The sequence below is a fragment of the Lissotriton helveticus genome, chromosome 6 (genome assembly GCF_964261635.1).
Source record: "Lissotriton helveticus chromosome 6, aLisHel1.1, whole genome shotgun sequence".
In the NCBI taxonomy this organism is placed as follows: domain Eukaryota; kingdom Metazoa; phylum Chordata; class Amphibia; order Caudata; family Salamandridae; genus Lissotriton; species Lissotriton helveticus.
The window spans coordinates 1,130,997,279-1,131,015,459 of NC_136067.1; the positions used below are offsets into that span (position 1 = coordinate 1,130,997,279).

An 18,181-nucleotide genomic window follows, 5' to 3' on the forward strand; every position below is an offset into this window, starting at 1 on the left:
GGTTGCAAAGGCTCATGGTTTGGGCTACAGACAAGGAGCATTGTGACATCACGTTGCCTGTGGAACAGTGATATTAAAGGTGAAACAGCTGCACAGTAGGTTAGGTGAAGTGCTCTGAGAGTGGAAAGGCAGCATGCTTGGGTCCCTGGACAAGGTGAGCCTACGACAAGGTGTCTGAATTTTCACCTGTATTGTAATATTAAACCCCTTTTTGTTGTATCCGCCTAATTACTAAGGAGTTCACAAGCTCAGCCCCACACAGACCTGGACCTGATTATGTTAATGCAGACTATTTAAGAAACTGAGCCTGATCTAAAAGATTTCCTTGGATCTAGGACCATTTCGCCTAGCTTTTAGGTCCTTCCTTCTCCTAAAGTCCTTTGTACAACTTAGGAAACCCTCACAGAAAAGACTTTCAGGAGGTCAGATGGGTTTCCTTGTGCCTTCACACACACACACTTTCTAGCCCTCTTAAGGACAAAAGGATGGGTATGTCTACATAGGGCCAGTGGCGCAATGGATAACGCGTCTGACTACGGATCAGAAGATTGTAGGTTCGACTCCTATCTGGCTCGGAAGAGTTGTAGGTCCCTGTTTCATTATATTCCAGTGGAATCTTATTTACCTCAGACTTGTTGTAGGTTCAATATTCTCCAAGCGGACTGATCCAGCAGATGTTCCACGGTAGAGCTGCAGTAATAGGACCACGGCTAGTTAAACGTTTCCCATTTGCTGCTGGACTCTATGTGATGGCCGTCACGTGGTGTGCTGCTTTTGTATTTCAACATGGGTCCCTGATTCTCTTAACTACAAAAAAAGCTTGTTGACAAAAGTGTGTGTGCAAGGGTCTGTGGACGCAGGCAGGTGTGTGCAATTGTATGCTTACCCATTTACATGTGTGAGAGGGACAAACCAGCTCCTTGTGGGCTGCAGGCTTACAACTGGTAGCCCCAGTAGTCAGGCAGAAGCACAGCTAAGGAGAGAGAGGAAGTTGGTCCATAATCAGAGAAGAACCATGAGCATCTTGCCCTGCTACCTTCTTCCCCTCTCGGCCACGATCGGCCAAGACCTCTCTATTAGGGTGGAGGGTGAACATTTCTTGGACCTCAGAAACTGAGGGATGTAGACCCAATATGTCCTTCAAGCGCCTAGAGACCTGGTGCCCAATCTGGCATGGTGTTTTTCAGCTTACCCCACCAATCTGGTTGCAAGGCAGATTATAACAGTACTGCTGAAAAGGGACTCCCAGACATCCCTTAGGCCATCATTTGCATAGGCCCTGCCCTTCTCTTTGTCCTGCTTCTCACAAAGCAACTCATCTCTGGTAGCAGTATAGATATAGGGGTGGTGAAGAATAATGACAGGGAGGCTGAAAAAGAGAAAGAAAAGTCCCAGAAGTCCTGCAGGCTTCCTTGCTAAATGCAGCTGGACATAGAGCGCACCTTCTTTATGGCAAGGCAAATACATTAAAAATGTTGAGGGGAGACTAATTGAAAAATACATATTACATGACACAGGACTGGAACCTGCTTTATTATTTTAATTAGTCTTGAAAACAAAGAAGATTTCTCTCCTAAAAACTGTTTAAAATATGGAACGCTTCACGAATTTGCGTGTCATCCTTGCGCAGGGGCCATGCTAATCTTCTCTGTATTGTTCCAATTTTAGTATATGTGCTGCTGAAGCGAGCACACTATATTGATGAACTGACAATGTTTATAAACTCTCTAAATCTACAGTCTCTAGACATAGGGTGGCCTGGCAGAGATGCTCAGATGGCCAGTAAGCATTCAAATCTGACCCAATGGGCAAAAATGTCTGAAGAGTAGCAATCTATTATTCTTCACTGCATTTGTGGTCCAAGACTTCACACACCGTAAGTATGTAGATTATGCCAGGGTTGCAAAGGCTCATGGTTTGGGCTAAAGACAAGGAGCATTGTGACATCACGCTGCCTGTGGAACAGTGATAATAAAGGTGAAACAGCTGCACAGAAGGTTAGGTGAACTGCTCTGAGAGTGGAAATGCAATTAGAACACAATGTCCTGAAAGGTAAAATTTAGCTAGACAATTGCAAATAGCATGCACATAACATTACTTGGATGGACAAGAAGGAGAATACACATTTTTTAGTACAAAATATAGTTACTCATCTTTATATAGCTATAGTAGTTGCAAGGTCGGATATATACAGTTAAACACAGCACTGCATAATTTGTAATAATGACAACCACATAAGACTTGGTGCAAAAAAATGTGTACAAGGTGAGGGTGGCGACGCAAGTGAAAGGTGTACAGCGTTGATGGCGCACTGTGCATAAAGTGCAAACTATTTACAGTGAGTGGCTGAACGGCGCATGTGACATAGTGATATCACAGTGGACGCGATTGATTAAGTTTAAACATTAGGGCCACAAGAAAGAGGTGCGCCTATAGATCAGGCTGCTGGGTCGACGGCGTTTCGATCCGGATTATTTAGGATCATCATCAGGACTGGTTGTCTGAATGAAGGAGTGCTGTGGAAAGGGGAGGAAAAATTTGGAGGGGGGTCCAGTGCACGAGCAAAGCGTGAGAAAAAGGTTTTTTTTGGGGGGGAGTACCTTAAAGGATCCCGATTGGGTGGAATCTGTGTAACCAGCAATGGGTGGGTTTTTCCTTTCTTTATGTATCTTTTAGGCCACGGCGTAAGAAGGGTCTCAGCTGCGGGCAGGAACTGTGGAGAAAGAAGGGGGGCATAGCTACGTGGACGGAGAGAGAGTGGAATCCGTCTTGTGTGGTATAGGGGAATGAGGCCAAGGTAGGTGGAGAGTATCGGGCACCTACCTTAGTCGCGCTGCGGGCAGGGACTTGATGCTCTCATAGGCTGTCGAAGTCGGCCGTGTTCCAGAGTACACTGGAAAGGAAGGGGAGGGTGACCATTAGTGTCCCGCTTGCCAAGGAGTGGTCGGGTAGGGAAATGGTCAAGCTGGCCGCTTACCTGAGTGAATCGGGGTGCGCTGCGGCATGGATAAGTCACGGCGTGGTTATGATTCGGGCCGATGCAAGGTCGTGATTAAACTTCCGCGTTTGGGCGGAGTCAAGCGCTTGGGGGTGGGCCGGGGAGAAGTCGTCAGGCATGGACTGCTGACGTGGGACCACGGGGATTGGATAGTGGGTGTGTTGGGGCGGCAGGAATGGTGGTGGTTGCTAGGGAGACGCGTCCAGGGAGTGTAGCTGTACCGCGGCTGCGCAGTCCTATGTAGAGGAAAGCGTCATGATCACGGTGTCATGATCAAGTAGAGGAAGGGCCGGAGTGGAAGGGAGGAAGGGGGAGATTAACCTCTGGCATTCAACCACCCATGGATAGAAACGTTCGGCGCTTAGTGGACAATCAAGTGGCAATGCAGAACAGTAGTTTGTGAAAAGATCGTGGCAATTTGGTCAATTGGCGAACTTATCAATTGAAGCATTTCACAACATTTTCATAATCAGCATGTTTATAGTAATTCATAACAAAAGACAAAGTACCTTTTGGCTCTATTTCAGAGTGCACTACTGGGGAAGGGAGCTAGGGGAGAGGGGAGGGGGGGTGGGTGAGTGGGTTGACAGGGAATTAAAAGGTACAGTTCAGCAGCCACTGGCTACATAGTACAGTTCAGTATCAAGTTCAACTGGGCAAGGGTAGTATGAGAAATCAAGTACGATCTGAAAGCGTGCAGGGTGACTGTGGTAAGGTCAAGTAGTGACAGTCCCATTCCATTCATCGATCGTGTTTAATCCCTTGTTGATGGAGTCACATATCGTCATCCATTTGCACTCAGCCTTATTGAGAAGAGTTCTGATATCCCCACCTCGAATAGGCAAAGTGGGTTTTTCTATCACTTGCCATTGGATGTCCGTGTCATGGTGGTCGTGCTGTAGGTAGTGTGTTACCAGGGGGGCTGTCATCACCTTACAATTAATCCGGCTCTTATGTTGGATAATGCGTTGTTTGATCATTTGTGTTGTCTGTACAATATAGATCAAGTCGCACGGGCATCTGATAGCATAGATTACATTTTGTGATCTGCAGTTTGTATGTTTTGTAAGTTTATGTGAGCGGCCATTGGCAACAAATTCTTTGGTGTTGATGGTCAACTCGCAGACACTACAATTCTGGCATTTGTAGTGACCTACAATTGGGTCAAGACCCCAGGCAGCTGTGATAGTATTTTTATCCCGTTTGGTTTGGGGCTATGTAATAGCATGAACTAGATGGTTGGCTAAGTTACTGCCACGTTGATATGAGAACAGAGGTTCATCTTTGAATTGTTCATGAGAACGTAACAAGGGCCAATTTTTCCGGATGATTTTGTTTATCTGGTTGCTGTGAGGGCTAAATTTTGAGACAAAAGGAATCCTGGACATCGGTTTCTTGGGTTGGATAGTAAGGAGGTGTTCTCTGTAGCAGTACCATGCTCTTTTCTTTGCCCTGGTGACCAGTCGTCTTGGGTATCCGCGATGCATGAGTTTTTTTGTAAGGATATCTGCTTCCCTGAAGTAGTCTCTTCTCCATTTACAATTTCTGTGGATTCGGAGGAATTGTCCGTATGGTAGTCCATCACGTAGTCCGCGAGGATGATAACTGGAGTACAGCAAAAGGGTATTCTTTTCAGTTGGTTTCCGATATAGTTTAGTACCCAGGAGACCTTCTTCCGCATGGATGGTCACATCCAGGAAGGGCAAATCATTTTGTTTGCAGTCACTGGTGAACTTGAGATGTTCCTGGCAATGGTTGAGCCAGTCAACGAAGGGCTGTAAGGTCTCAGCCGTGCCGGTCCACAGTAATAGAACGTCGTCTATATACCTGCGCCACAGGTTGATGTTTCCAAATAATGGATTCATAGGGGTTAGAATCAATGTCTTTTCCAGATGATGGACAAACAGAATCGCAAAATTTGGGGCGAAACACGCGCCCATAGAGACTCCTTTTATTTGTAGGAAAAATGTGTCCTGGTAGAGAAAATAGTTGTTTTTTAATGCAATCCGAAGAAGATTCATTATGAACTCTGTGGGGATACGTGCAGGTTGTGGTCTTGCGACAAGTAAAGCTTGGATCACTTGTAGTCCTTCGTCATGTGGGATGTTGGTATAAAGGGATTCGATGTCTAATCCTGCCATGACTTGTGAGTTGGTATCAAAGGGTAGATCTTCAATAGTGTTGATGAGATCAGTCGTGTCTCGGATGTAGGTATCAGTTTCAGGGACAAACGCTTTGATAATGGAATCTATATATTTGCCAAGTGGTTCCAGGATGGAACCGCGCCCTGAAACAATGGGTCTGCTCGGTGGATTTTGACTGTCTTTATGTATCTTGGGCAGAACATAAAGTACTGGGGTACGGGGGCTCGTGCTATTAAGGAAATCTAATTCCTTTTTGGTGATGATGTCTTTGTCTTTGGCATCTGTAGTGACGGATAGTATTTTGCTTCGGATGTCTTCCAGAGGGTCTTTAGGAAGGGGTCGATAGTGCTCCTGATTTGCGAGTTGTCTTTTGATCTCTTGGTCGTATTTAGTGGTGCTCATAATGACTATCCCTCCACCCTTATCCGCCGGTTTTATGATGATCTCGTTGTTTTCCTTCAATGTCTTTAGGGCTTCTTTTTCTGCCAATGGAAGGTTGTAAGGAATAAATTGCGAATGGTTTTTTGGACGCGTCTCCCTAGCAACCACCACCATTCCTGCCGCCCCACCACACCCACTATCCAACCCCCGTGGTCCCACGTCAGCAGTTCCTAAAGACCCTCTGGAAGACATCCAAAGTAAAATCACGACCTTGCATCGGCCCGAATCATAACCACGCCGTGACTTATCCATGCCGCAGCACACCGATTCACTCAGGTAAGCGGCCAGCTTGACCATTTCCCTACCCGACCACTCCTTGGCAAGCGGGACACTAATGGTCACCCTCCCCTTCCTTTCCAGTGTAGTCTGGAACACGGCCGACTTCGACAGCCTATGAGAGCATCAAGTCCCTGCCCGCAGCGCGACTAAGGTAGGTGCCCGATACTCTCCACCTACCTTGGCCTCATTCCCCTATACCACACAAGACGGATTCCACTCTCCCTCTGTCCACTTAGCTATGCCCCCCTTCTTTCTTCACAGTTCCTGCCCGCAGCTGAGACCCTTCTCACGCCGTGGCCTAAAAGATACATAAAGAAAGGAAAAACCCACCCATTGCTGGTTACACGGATTCCACCCAATCGGGATCCTTTAAGGTACTCCCCAAACCCCCCCCCCTTTTTCTCACGCTTTGCTCGTGCACTGGACCCCCCTCCTAATTTTTCCTCCCCTTTTCCACAGCACTCCTTCATTCAGACAACCAGTCCTGATGATGATCCTAAATAATCCGGATCGAAACGCCGTCGACCCAGCAGCCTGATCTATAGGCGCACCGCTTTCTTGTGGCCCTAATGTTTAAACTTAATCAATCGCGCCCACTGTGATATCACTATGTCACATGCGCCGTTCAGCCACTCACTGTAAATAGTTTGCACTTTATGCACAGTGCGCCGTCAACGCTGTACACCTTTCACTTGCGTCGCCACCCTCACCTTGTACACATTTTTTTGCACCAAGTCTTATGTGGTTGTCATTATTACAAATTATGCAGTGCTGTGTTTAACTGTATATATCCGACCTTGCAACTACTATAGCTATATAAAGATGAGTAACTATCTTTTGTACTAAAAAATGTGTATTCTCCTTCTTGTCCATCCCAGTAATGTTATGTGCATGCTATTTGCAATTGTCTAGATAAATGTTACCTTTCAGGACATTTTTTTTTTTTTTGCAGAGTTTTATATAGCGCGAACTAGAACCGAACCAGTTATCAGAGCGCTTTACATAGCACCAGTTACATTACATGAGACACACTTTCATTTTTAGGCACGGGGAGATTAAGTGATTTGCCCAGAATCACAGGGGTTTTTTGGCGTCGTTACCGAGACTCGAACCAAGTTCCCCAGGTCCGAGGTCGAGCGCATTAGCCGTTAGGCCATTGTGTTCTAATTGCATCTTACCTACCCAGTCCTGACCTGGTTCATGGGTTATACTCCTGTTACTCTTACAACACTGAGAGTGGAAAGGCAGCATGCTTGGGTCCCTGGACAAGGTGAGCCTACGACAGGGTGTCTGAATTTTCACCTGTATTGTAGTATTAAACCCCTTTTCGTTGTATCCGCCTACTTACTAAGAAGTTCACAAGCTCAGCCCCACACAGACCTGGAACTGATTATGTTAATGCAGACTATTTAAGAAACTGAGCCTGATCTAAACGATTTCCTTGGATCTAGGACCATTTCGCCTAGATTTTAGGTCCTTCCTTCTCCTAAAGTCCTTTGTACAACTTAGGAAACCCTCACAGAACAGACTTTCAGGAGGTCAGATGGGTTTCCTTGTGCCTTCACACACACACACTTTCTAGCCCTCTTAAGGACAAAAGGATGAGTATGTCTACATAGGGCCAGTGGTTCAATATTCTCCAGGAGGACTCATCCAGCAGATGTTCCACGGTAGAGCTGCAGTAATAGGACCACGGCTAGTGAAACGTTTCCCATTTGCTGCTGGACTCTAGTGATGGCCGTCACGTGGTGTGCTGCTTTTTTATTTCAACATGGGTCCCTGATTCTCTTAAATACAAAAAATGCTTGTTGAGAAAAGTGTGTGTGCAAGGGTCTGCGGATGCAGGCAGGTGTGTGCAATTGAATGCTTACCCAGTTACATGTGTGAGAGGGACAAACCAACTCCTTGTGGGCTGCAGGCTTATAACTGGTAGCCCCAGTAGCCAGGCAGAACCTCAGTTAAGGAGAGAGAGGAAGTTGGTCCATTATTAGAGAAGAACCATGAGCATCTTGCCCTGCTACCTTCTTATCCTCTCAGCCACAATCGGCCAAGTCCTCTCTATTAGGGTGGAGGGTGAACATTTCTTGGACCTCATAAACTGAGGGATGTAGACCCAATATGTCCTCCAAGCGCCTAGAGACCTGGCGCCCAATCTGGCATGGTGTTTTTCAGCTTACCCGACCAATCTGGTTGCAAGGCAGATTTTAACAGTACTGCTGAAAAGGGACTCCCAGACATCCCTGAGGCCATCATTTGCATAGGCCCTGTCCTTCTCTTTGTCCTGCTTCCCACAAAGCAACTCATCACTGGTAGCAGTATAGATTCAGGGGTGGTGAAGAATAATGACAGGGAGGCTGAAAAAGAAAAAGAAAAGTCCCAGAAGTCCTGCAGGCTTCCTTGCTAAATGCAGCTGGACATAGAGCGCACCTTCTTTACTGCAAGGCAAATACATAAAAAATGTTGAGGAGGGACCAATTGAAAAATACATATTACATTACACAGGACTGGAACCTGCTTTATTATTTAATTAGTTTTGAAAACAAAGAAGATTTCTCTCCTAAAAACTGTTAAAAATATGGAACACTTCGCGAATTTGCGAGTCATCCTTGTGCAGGGGCCATGCTAATCTTCTCTGTATCGTTCCAATTTTAGTATATGTGCTGCCGAAGGGAGCACACTTTATTGATGAACTGACAATGTTTATAAACTCTCTAAATCTACAGTCTCTAGACATAGGGTGGCCTGGCAGAGATGCTCAGATGGCCAGTAAGCATTCAAACCTGAGCCAATGGGCAAAGATGCCTGAAGAGTAGCAATCTATTATTCTTCACTGCATTTGTGGTCTAAGACTTCACACACCGTAAGTATGTAGATTATGCCAGGGTTGCAAAGGCTCATGGTTTGGGCTACAGACAGGGAGCATTGTGACATCACGCTGCCTGTGGAACAGTGATATTAAAGGTGAAACACCTGCACAGTAGGTTAGGTGAAGTGCTCTGAGAGTGGAAAGGCAGCATGCTTGGGTCCCTGGACAAGGTGAGCCTACGACAAGGTGTCTGAATTTTCACCTGTATTGTAATATTAAACCCCTTTTTGTTGAAACCGCCTACTTACTCAGGAGTTCACAAGCTCAGCCACACACAGACCTGGAACTGATTATGTTAATGCAGACTATTTAAGAAACTGAGCCTGATCTAAACGATTTCCTTGGATCTAGGACCATTTCGCCTAGATTTTAGGTCCTTCCTTCTCCTAAAGTCCTTTGTACAACTTAGGAAACCCTCACAGAACAGACTTTCAGGAAGTCAGATGGGTTTCCTTGTGCCTTCACACACACACACGCACTTTCTAGCCCTCTTAAGGACAAAAGGATGGGTGTGTCTACATAGGGCCAGTGGCGCAATGGATAACGCGTCTGCCTACAGATCAGAAGATTGTAGGTTTGACTCCTATCTGGCTCGGAAGAGTTCTAGGTCCCTGTTTCATTATATTCCTGTGGAATTCTTATTTACCTCAGACTTGTTGTAGGTTCAATATTCTCCAGGAGGACTCATCCAGTAGATGTTCCACGGTAGAGCTGCAGTAATAGGACCACAGTTAGTTAAACGTTTCCCATTTGCTGCTGGACTCTAGTGATGGCCGTCACGTGGTGTGCTGCTTTTGTATTTCAACATGGGTCCCTGGTTCACTTAAATACAAAAAAAGCTTGTTGAGAAAAGTGTGTGTGCAAGGGTCTGCGGACGCAGGCAGGTGTGTGCAATTGAATGCTTACCCATTTACATGTGTGAGAGGGACAAACCAGCTCCTTGTGGGCTGCAGGCATATAACTGGTAGCCCCAGTAGCCAGGCAGAACCACAGTTAAGGAGAGAGAGGAAGTTGGTCCATTATTAGAGAAGAACCATGAGCATCTTGCACTGCTACCTTCTTACCCTCCCAGCCACGATCGGCCAAGACCTTTCTATTAGGGTGGAGGGTGAACATTTCTTCGACCTCAGAAACTGAGAGATGTAGACTCAATATGTCCTCCAAGCGCCTAGAGACCTGGTGCCCAATCTGGCATGGTGTTTTTCAGCTTACCCGACCAATCTGGTTGCAAGGCAGATTTTAACAGTACTGCTGAAAAGGGACTCCCAGACATCCCTGAGGCCATCATTTGCATAGGCCCGGCCCTTCTCTTTGTCCTGCTTCCCACAAAGCAACTCATCACTGGTAGCAGTATAGATATAGGGGTGGTGAAGAATAATGACAGGGAGGCTGAAAAAGAGAAAGAAAAGTCCCAGAAGTCCTGCAGGCTTCCTTGCTAAATGCAGCTGGACATAGAGCGCACCTTCTTTACTGCAAGGCAAATACATTAAAAATGTTGAGAAGAGACTAATTGAAAAATACATATTACATGACACAGGACTGGAACCTGCTTTATTATTTTAATTAGTCTTGAAAACAAAGAAGATTTCTCTCCTAAAAACTGTTAAAAATATGGAACACTTCACGAATTTGCGTGTCATCCCTGCGTAGGGGCCATGCTAACCTTCTCTGTATCATTCCAATTTTAGTATATGTGCTGCCAAAGCTAGCACACTTTATTGATGAACTGACAATGTTTATAAACTCTCTATATCTACAGTCTCTAGACATAGGGTGGCCTGGCAGAGATGCTCAGATGGCCAGTAAGCATTCAAATCTGAGTCAATGGGCAAAAATGGCTGAAGAGTGGCAATCTATTATTCTTCACTGCATTTGTGGTCCAAGACTTCACACACCGTAAGTATGTAGATTATGTCAGGGTTGCAAAGGCTCATGGTTTGGGCTACAGACAAGGAGCATTGTGAAATCACGCTGCCTGTGGAACAGTGATATTAAAGGTGAAACAGCTGCACAGTAGGTTAGGTGAAGTGCTCTGAGAGTGGAAAGGCAGCATGCTTGGGTCCCTGGACAAGGTGAGCCTACGACAAGGTGTCTGAATTTTCACCTGTATTGTAATATTAAACCCCTTTTTGTTGAAGCCGCCTACTTACTAAGGAGTTCACAAGCTCAGCCCCACACTGACCTGGAACTGATTATGTTAATGCAGACTATTTAAGAAACTGAGCCTGATCTAAACGATTTCCTTGGATCTAGGACCATTTCGCCTAGATTTTAGGTCCTTCCTTCTCCTAAAGTCCTTTGTACAACCTAGAAAATCCTCACAGAACAGACTTTGAGGAGGTCAGATGGGTTTCCTTGTGCCTTCACACACACACACACTTTCTAGCCCTCTTAAGGACAAAAGGATGGGTGTGTCTACATAGGGCCAGTGGCGCAATGGATAACGTGTCTGACTATGGATCAGAAGATTGTAGGTTCAACTCCTATCTGGCTCGGAAGAGTTGTAGGTCCCTGTTTCATTATATTCCTCTGGAATTCTTATTTACCTCAGACTTGTTGTAGGTCCAATATTCTCCAGGAGGACTCATCCAGCAGATGTTCCACGGTAGAGCTGCAGTAATAGGACCACGGCTAGTTAAACGTTTCCCATTTGCTGCTGGACTCTATGTGATGGCCGTCACGTGGTGTGCTGCTTTTGTATTTCAACATGGGTCCCTGATTCTCTTAACTACAAAAAAAGCTTGTTGACAAAAGTGTGTGTGCAAGGGTCTTTGGACGCAGGCAGGTGTGTGCAATTGAATGCTTACCCATTTACATGTGTGAGAGGGACAAACTAACTCCTTGTGGGCTGCAGGCTTACAACTGGTAGCCCCAGTAGCCAGGCAAAACCACAGTTAAGGAGAGAGAGGAAGTTGGTCCATTATTAGAGAAGAACCATGAGCATCTTGCCCTGCTACCTTCTTACCCTCTCAGCCACGATCAGCCAACACCTCTCTATTAGGGTGGAGGGTGAACATTTCTTGGACCTCAGAAACTGAGGGATGTAGACCCAATATCTCCTCCAAGCGCCTAGAGACCTGGCGCCCAATCTGGCATGGGGTTTTTCAGCTTACCCAACCAATCTGGGTGCAAGGCAGATTTTAACAGTACTACTGAAAAGGGACTCCCAGACATCCCTGAGGCCATCATTTGCATAGGCCCTGCCCTTCTCTTTGTCCTGCTTCCCACAAAGCAACTCATCACTGGTAGCAGTATAGATTTAGGGGTGGTGAAGAATAATGACAGGGAGGCTGAAAAAGAAAAAGAAAAGTCCCAGAAGTCCTGCAGGCTTCCTTGCTAAATGCAGCTGGACATAGAGCGCACCTTCTTTACTGCAAGGCAAATACATTAAAAATGTTGAGGAGAGACTCATTGAAAAATACATATTGCATGACACAGGACTGGAACCTGCTTCATTATTTTAATTAGTCTTGAAAACAAAGAAGATTTCTCTACTAAACACTGTTAAAAATATGGAACGCTTCACGAATTTGTGAGTCATCCTTGCGCAGGGGCCATGCTAATCTTCTCTGTATTGTTCCAATTTTGGTATATGTGCTGCCGAAGGGAGCACACTTTATTGATGAACTGACAATGTTTATAAACTCTCTAAATCTACAGTCTCTAGACATAGGGTGGCCTGGCAAAGATGCTCAGATGGCCAGTAAGCATTCAAACCTGAGCCAATGGGCAAAAATGTCTGAAGAGTAGCACTCTATTATTCTTCACTGCATTTGTGGTCCAAGACTTCACGCACCGAAAGTATGTAGATTATGCCAGGGTTGCAAAGGCTCGTGGTTTGGGCTACGGACAGGGAGCATTGTGACATCACGCTGCCTGTGGAACAGTGATTTTAAAGGTGAAACAGGTGCACAGTAGGTTAGGTGAAGTGCTCTGAGAGTGGAAAGGCAGCATGCTTGGGTCCCTGGACAAGGTGAGCTTACGACAAGGTGTCTGAATTTTCACCTGTATTGTAATATTAAACCCCTTTTTGTTGTATCCGCCTACTTACTCAGGAGTTCCCAAGCTCAGCCACACACAGACCTGGAACTGATTATGTTAATGCAGACTATTTAAGAAACTGAGCCTGATCTAAACGATTTCCTTGGATCTAGGACCATTTCGCCTAGATTTTAGGTCCTTCCTTCTCCTAAAGTCCTTTGTACAACTTAGGAAACCCTCACAGAACAGACTTTCAGGAGGTTAGATGGGTTTCCTTGTGCCTTCACACACACACACACACACACACACTTTCTAGCCCACTTAAGGACAAACGGATGGGTGTGTCTACATAGGGCCAGTGGCGCAATGGATAACGTTCTGACTACGGATCAGAAGATTGTAGGTTCGACTCCTATCTGGCTCGGAAGAGTTGTAGGTCCCTGTTTCATTATATTCCTCTGGAATTCTTATTTACCTCAGACTTGTTGTAGGTTCAATATTCTCCAGGAGGACTAATCCAGCAGACGTTCCACGGTAGAGCTGCAATAATAGGAACACAGCTAGTTAAACGTTTCCCATTTGCTGCTGGACTCTATGTGATGGCCGTCACGTGGTGTGCTGCTTTTGTATTTCAACATGGGTCCCTGATTCTCTTAAATACAAAAAAACTTGTTGAGAAAAGTGTGTGTGCAAGGGTCTGCAGACGCAGGCAGGTGTGTGCAATTGAATGCTTACCCATTTACATGTGGGAGAGGGACAAACCAACTCCTTGTGGGCTGCAGGCTTATAACTGGTAGCCCCAGTAGCCAGGCAAAACCACAGTTAAGGAGAGAGAGGAAGTTGGTCCATTATTAGAGAAGAACCATGAGCATCTTGCCCTGCTACCTTCTTACCCTCTCAGCCACAATCGGCCAAGAACTTTCTATTAGGGTGGAGGGTGAACATTTCTTGGACCTCAGAAACGGAGAGATGTAGACCCAATATGTCCTCCAAGCGCCTAGAGACCTGGTGCCCAATCTGGCATGGTGTTTTTCAGCTTACCCGACCAATCTGGTTGCAAGCCAGATTTTAACAGTACTGCTGAAAAGGGACTCCCAGACATGCCTGAGGCCATCATTTGCATAGGCCCTGCCCTTCTCTTTGTCCTGCTTCCCACAAAACAACTCATCACTGGTAGCAGTATAGATTTAGGGGTGGTGAAGAATAATGACAGGGAGGCTGAAAAAGAGAAAGAAAAGTCCCAGAAGTCCTGCAGGCTTCATTGCTAAATGCAGCTGGACATAGAGCGCACCTTCTTTACAGCAAGGCAAATACATTAAAAATGTTGAGGGGAGACTAATTGAAAAATACATATTACATGACACAGGACTGGAACCTGCTTTATTATTTTAATTAGTCTTGAAAACGAAGAAGATTTCTCTCCTAAAAACTGTTAAAAATATGGAACGCTTCACGAATTTGCATGTCATCCTTGCGCAGGGGCCATGCTAATCTTCTCTGTATCGTTCCAATTTTAGTATTTGTGCTGCCGAAGCGAGCACACTTTATTGATGAACTGACAATGTTTATAAACTCTCTAAATCTACAGTCTCTAGACATAGGGTGGCCTGGCAGAGATGCTCAAATGGCCAGTAAGCATTCAAATCTGAGCCAATGGGCAAAAATGCCTGAAGAGTAGCAATCTATTATTCTTCACTGCATTTGTGCTCCAAGACTTCACACACCGTAAGTATGTAGATTATGCCAGGGTTGCAAAGGCTCATGGTATGGGCTACAGATACGGAGCATTGTGACTTCACGCTGCCTGTGGAACAGTGATATTAAATGTGAAACAGCTGCACAGTAGGTTAGGTGAAGTGCTCTGAGAGTGGAAAGGCAGCATGCTTGGGTCCCTGGACAAGGTGAGCCTACGACAAGGTGTCTGAATTTTCACCTGTATTGTAATATTAAACCCCTTTTTGTTGTAGGCGCCTACTTACTAAGGAGTTCACAAGCTCAGCCCCACACAGACCTGGAACTGATTATGTTAATGCAGACTACTTAAGAAACTGAGCATGATCTGAACGATTTCCTTGGATCTAGGACCATTTCGCCTAGATTTTAGGTCCTTCCTTCTCCAAAAGTCCTTTGTACAACTTAGGAAACCCTCACAGAACAGACTTTCAGGAGGTCAGATGGGTTTCCTTGTGCCTTCACACACACACACACACTTTCTAGCCCTCTTAAGGACATAAGGATGGGTGTGTCTACATAGGGCCAGTGGCGCAATGGATAACGTGTCTGACTACGGATCAGAAGATTGTAGGTTTGACTCCTATCTGGCTCGTAAGAGTTGTAGGTCCCTGTTTCATTATATTCCTGTGGAATTCTTATTTACCTCAGACTTGTTGTAGGTTCAATATTCTCCAGGAGGACTCATCCAGCAGATGTTCCACGGTAGAGCTGCAGTAATAGGACCACGGCTAGTTAACGTTCCCATTTGCTGCTGGACTCTAGTGATGGCCGTCACGTGGTGTACTGCTTTTGTATTTCAACATGGGTCCCTGATTCTCTTAAATACAAAAAAAGCTTGTTGAGAAAAGTGTGTGTGCAAGAGTCTGCGGACGCAGGCAGGTGTTTGCAATTGAATGCTTACCCATTTACATGTGTGAGAGGGACAAACTAACTCCTTGTGGGCTGCAGGCTTATAACTGGTAGCGCCAGTAGCCAGGCAGAACCACAGTTAAGGAGAGAGAGGAAGTTGGTCCATTATTAGAGAAGAACCATGAGCATCTTGCCCTGCTACCATCTTACCCTCTCAGCCACGATCGGCCAAGACCTCTCTATTAGGGTGGAGGGTTAACATTTCTTGGACCTCAGAAACTGAGGGATGTAGACCCAATATGTCCTCCAAGTGCCTAGAGACCTGGTGCCCAATCTGGCATGGTATTTTTCAGCTTACACGACCAATCTGGTTGCAAGGCAGATTTTAACAGTACTGCTGAAAAGGGACTCCCAGGCATCCCTGAGGCCATCATTTGCATAGGCCCTGCCCTTCTCTTTGTCCTGCTTCCCACAAAGCAACTCATCACTGGTAGCAGTATAGATTTAGGGGTGGTGAAGAATAATGACAGAGAGGCTGAAAAAGAGAAAGAAAAGTCCCAGAAGTCCTGCAGGCTTCCTTGCTAAATGCAGCTGGACATAAGTGCACCTTCTTTACTGCAAGGCAAATACATTAAAAATGTTGAGGAGAGACTAATTGAAAAATAGATATTACATGACACAGGACTGGAACCTGCTTTATTATTTTAATTAGTCTTGAAAACAAAGAAGATTTCTCTCCTAAAAACTGTTAAACATATGGAATGCTTCACGAATTTGCGTGTTATCCTTGCGCAGGGGCCATGCTAATTTTCTCTGTATCGTTCCAATTTTAGTATATGTGCTGCCGAAGCGAGCACACTTTATTGATGAACTGACAATGTTTATAAACTCTCTAAATCTACCGTCTCTAGACATAGGGCGGCCTGGCAGAGATGCTCAGATGGCCAGTAAGCATTCAAATCTGAGCCAATGGGCAAAAATGTCTGAAGAGTAGCAATCTATTATTCTTCACTGCATTTGTGGTCCAAGACTTCACACACCGTAAGTATGTAGATTATGTCAGGGTTGCAAAGGCTCATGGTTTGGGCTACAGACAAGGAGCATTGTGACATCACGCTGCCTGTGGAACAGTGATATTAAAGGTGAAACAGCTGCACAGTAGGTTAGGTGAAGTGCTCTGAGAGTGGAAAGGCAGCATGCTTGGGTCCCTGGACAAGGTGAGCCTAGGACAAGGTGTCTGAATTTTCACCTGTATTGTAATATTAAACCCCTTTTTGTTGTATCCGCCTACTTACTAAGGAGTTCACAAGCTCAGCCCCACACAGACCTGGAACTGATTATTTTAATGCAGACTATTTAAGAAACTGAGCCTGATCTAAACGATTGCCTTGGATCTAGGACCATTTCGCCTAGATTTTAGGTCCTTCCTTCTCCTAAAGTCCTTTGTACAACTTAGGAAACCCTCACAGAACAGACTTTCAGGAGGTCAGATGGGTTTCCTTGTGCCTTCACACACACACACACTTTCTAGCCCTCTTAAGGACAAAAGGATGGGTGTGTCTACATAGGGCCAGTGGCGCAATGGATAACACGTCTGACTACGGATCAGAAGATTGTAGGTTTGACTCCTATCTGGCTCGAAAGAGTTGTAGGTCCCTGTTTCATTATATTCCTGTGGAATTCTTATTTACCTCAGACTTGTTGTAGGTTCAATATTCTCCAGGAGGACTCATCCAGCAGATGTTCCACGGTAGAGCTGCAGTAATAGGCCCACGGCTAGTTAAACGTTTCCCAATTGCTGCTGGACTCTAGTGATGGCCGTCACGTGGTGTGCTGCTTTTGTATTTCAACATGGGTCCCTGATTCTCTTAAATACAAAAAAAGCTTGTTGAGAAAAGTGTGTGTGCAATTGAATGCTTACCCATTTACATGTGTGAGAGGGACAAACCAACTCCTTGTGGGCTGCAGGCTTATAACTGGTAGCCCTGGTAGCCCCAGTAGCCAGGCAGAACCACAGTTAAGGAGAGAGAGGAAGTTGGTTCATTATTAGAGAAGAACCATGAGCATCTTGCCCTGCTACCTTCTTACCCTCTCAGCCACGATCGGCCAAGACCTCTCTATTAGGGTGGAGGGTGAACATTTCTTGGACCTCAGAAACTGAGGGATGTAGACCCAATATGTCCTCCAAGCGCCTAGAGACCTGGTGCCCAATCTGGCATGGTGTTTTTCAGCGTACCGGACCAATCTGGTAGCAAGGCAGATTTTAACAGTACTGCTGAAAAGGGACTCCCAGACATCCCTGAGGCCATCATTTGCATAGGCCCTGCCCTTCTTTTTGTCCTGCTTCCCACCAAACAACTCATCACTGGAAGCAGTATAGATTTAGGGGTGGTGAAGAATAATGACAGGGAGGCTGAAAAAGAGAAAGAAAAGTCCCAGAAGTCCTGCAGGCTTCCTTGCTAACTGCAGCTGGACATAGAGCGCACCTTCTTTACTGCAAGGCAAATACATGAAAAATGTTGAGGAGAGACTAATTGAAAAATACATATTACATGACACAGGAATGGAACCTACTTTATTATTTTAATTAGTCTTGAAAACAAAGAAGATTTCTCTCCTAAAAACTGTTAAAAATATGGAACGCTTCACGAATTTACGCGTCATCCTTGCGCAGGGGCCATGCTAATCTTCTCTGTATCGTTCCAATTTTAGTATATGTGCTGCCGAAGCGAGAACACTTCATTGATGAACTGACAATGTTTATAAACTCTCTAAATCTACAGTCTCTAGACATAGGGTGGCCTGGCAGAGATGCTCAGATGGCCAGTAAGCATTAAAATCTGAGCCAATGGGCAAAAATGTCTGAAGAGTAGCAATCTAATATTCTTC

At 45.4% G+C, this 18,181-nt stretch overlaps 10 non-coding genes across 10 annotated transcripts; 3 read left to right on the forward strand and 7 right to left on the reverse strand.

Moving 5' to 3' along the window:
* Window positions 1-502: 502 nt before the first annotated feature.
* On the forward strand, window positions 503-575 carry TRNAR-ACG (transfer RNA arginine (anticodon ACG)). The gene has a single exon. It is a non-coding gene; the product is annotated as a tRNA-Arg (tRNA).
* A 1,010-nt stretch (window positions 576-1,585) lies between these two features.
* Window positions 1,586-1,692, reverse strand: LOC144765139 (U6 spliceosomal RNA). Its single transcript, XR_013597151.1, has one exon. It is a non-coding gene; the product is annotated as a U6 spliceosomal RNA (small nuclear RNA).
* Window positions 1,693-8,431: 6,739 nt separating this feature from the next.
* Window positions 8,432-8,538, reverse strand: LOC144764924 (U6 spliceosomal RNA). The gene has a single exon (XR_013596948.1). It is a non-coding gene; the product is annotated as a U6 spliceosomal RNA (small nuclear RNA).
* A 1,795-nt stretch (window positions 8,539-10,333) lies between these two features.
* LOC144765377 (U6 spliceosomal RNA) lies at window positions 10,334-10,440 on the reverse strand. Its single transcript, XR_013597376.1, has one exon. It is a non-coding gene; the product is annotated as a U6 spliceosomal RNA (small nuclear RNA).
* Window positions 10,441-11,150: 710 nt separating this feature from the next.
* TRNAH-AUG (transfer RNA histidin (anticodon AUG)) lies at window positions 11,151-11,223 on the forward strand. The gene has a single exon. It is a non-coding gene; the product is annotated as a tRNA-His (tRNA).
* Window positions 11,224-12,234: 1,011 nt separating this feature from the next.
* Window positions 12,235-12,341, reverse strand: LOC144765203 (U6 spliceosomal RNA). The gene has a single exon (XR_013597210.1). It is a non-coding gene; the product is annotated as a U6 spliceosomal RNA (small nuclear RNA).
* Window positions 12,342-14,143: 1,802 nt separating this feature from the next.
* LOC144765111 (U6 spliceosomal RNA) lies at window positions 14,144-14,250 on the reverse strand. Its single transcript, XR_013597124.1, has one exon. It is a non-coding gene; the product is annotated as a U6 spliceosomal RNA (small nuclear RNA).
* A 712-nt stretch (window positions 14,251-14,962) lies between these two features.
* Window positions 14,963-15,035, forward strand: TRNAR-ACG (transfer RNA arginine (anticodon ACG)). The gene has a single exon. It is a non-coding gene; the product is annotated as a tRNA-Arg (tRNA).
* Window positions 15,036-16,042: 1,007 nt separating this feature from the next.
* Window positions 16,043-16,149, reverse strand: LOC144765338 (U6 spliceosomal RNA). Its single transcript, XR_013597339.1, has one exon. It is a non-coding gene; the product is annotated as a U6 spliceosomal RNA (small nuclear RNA).
* Window positions 16,150-17,921: 1,772 nt separating this feature from the next.
* On the reverse strand, window positions 17,922-18,030 carry LOC144765205 (U6 spliceosomal RNA). Its single transcript, XR_013597212.1, has one exon. It is a non-coding gene; the product is annotated as a U6 spliceosomal RNA (small nuclear RNA).
* Between the last annotated feature and the right edge of the window lie 151 nt (window positions 18,031-18,181).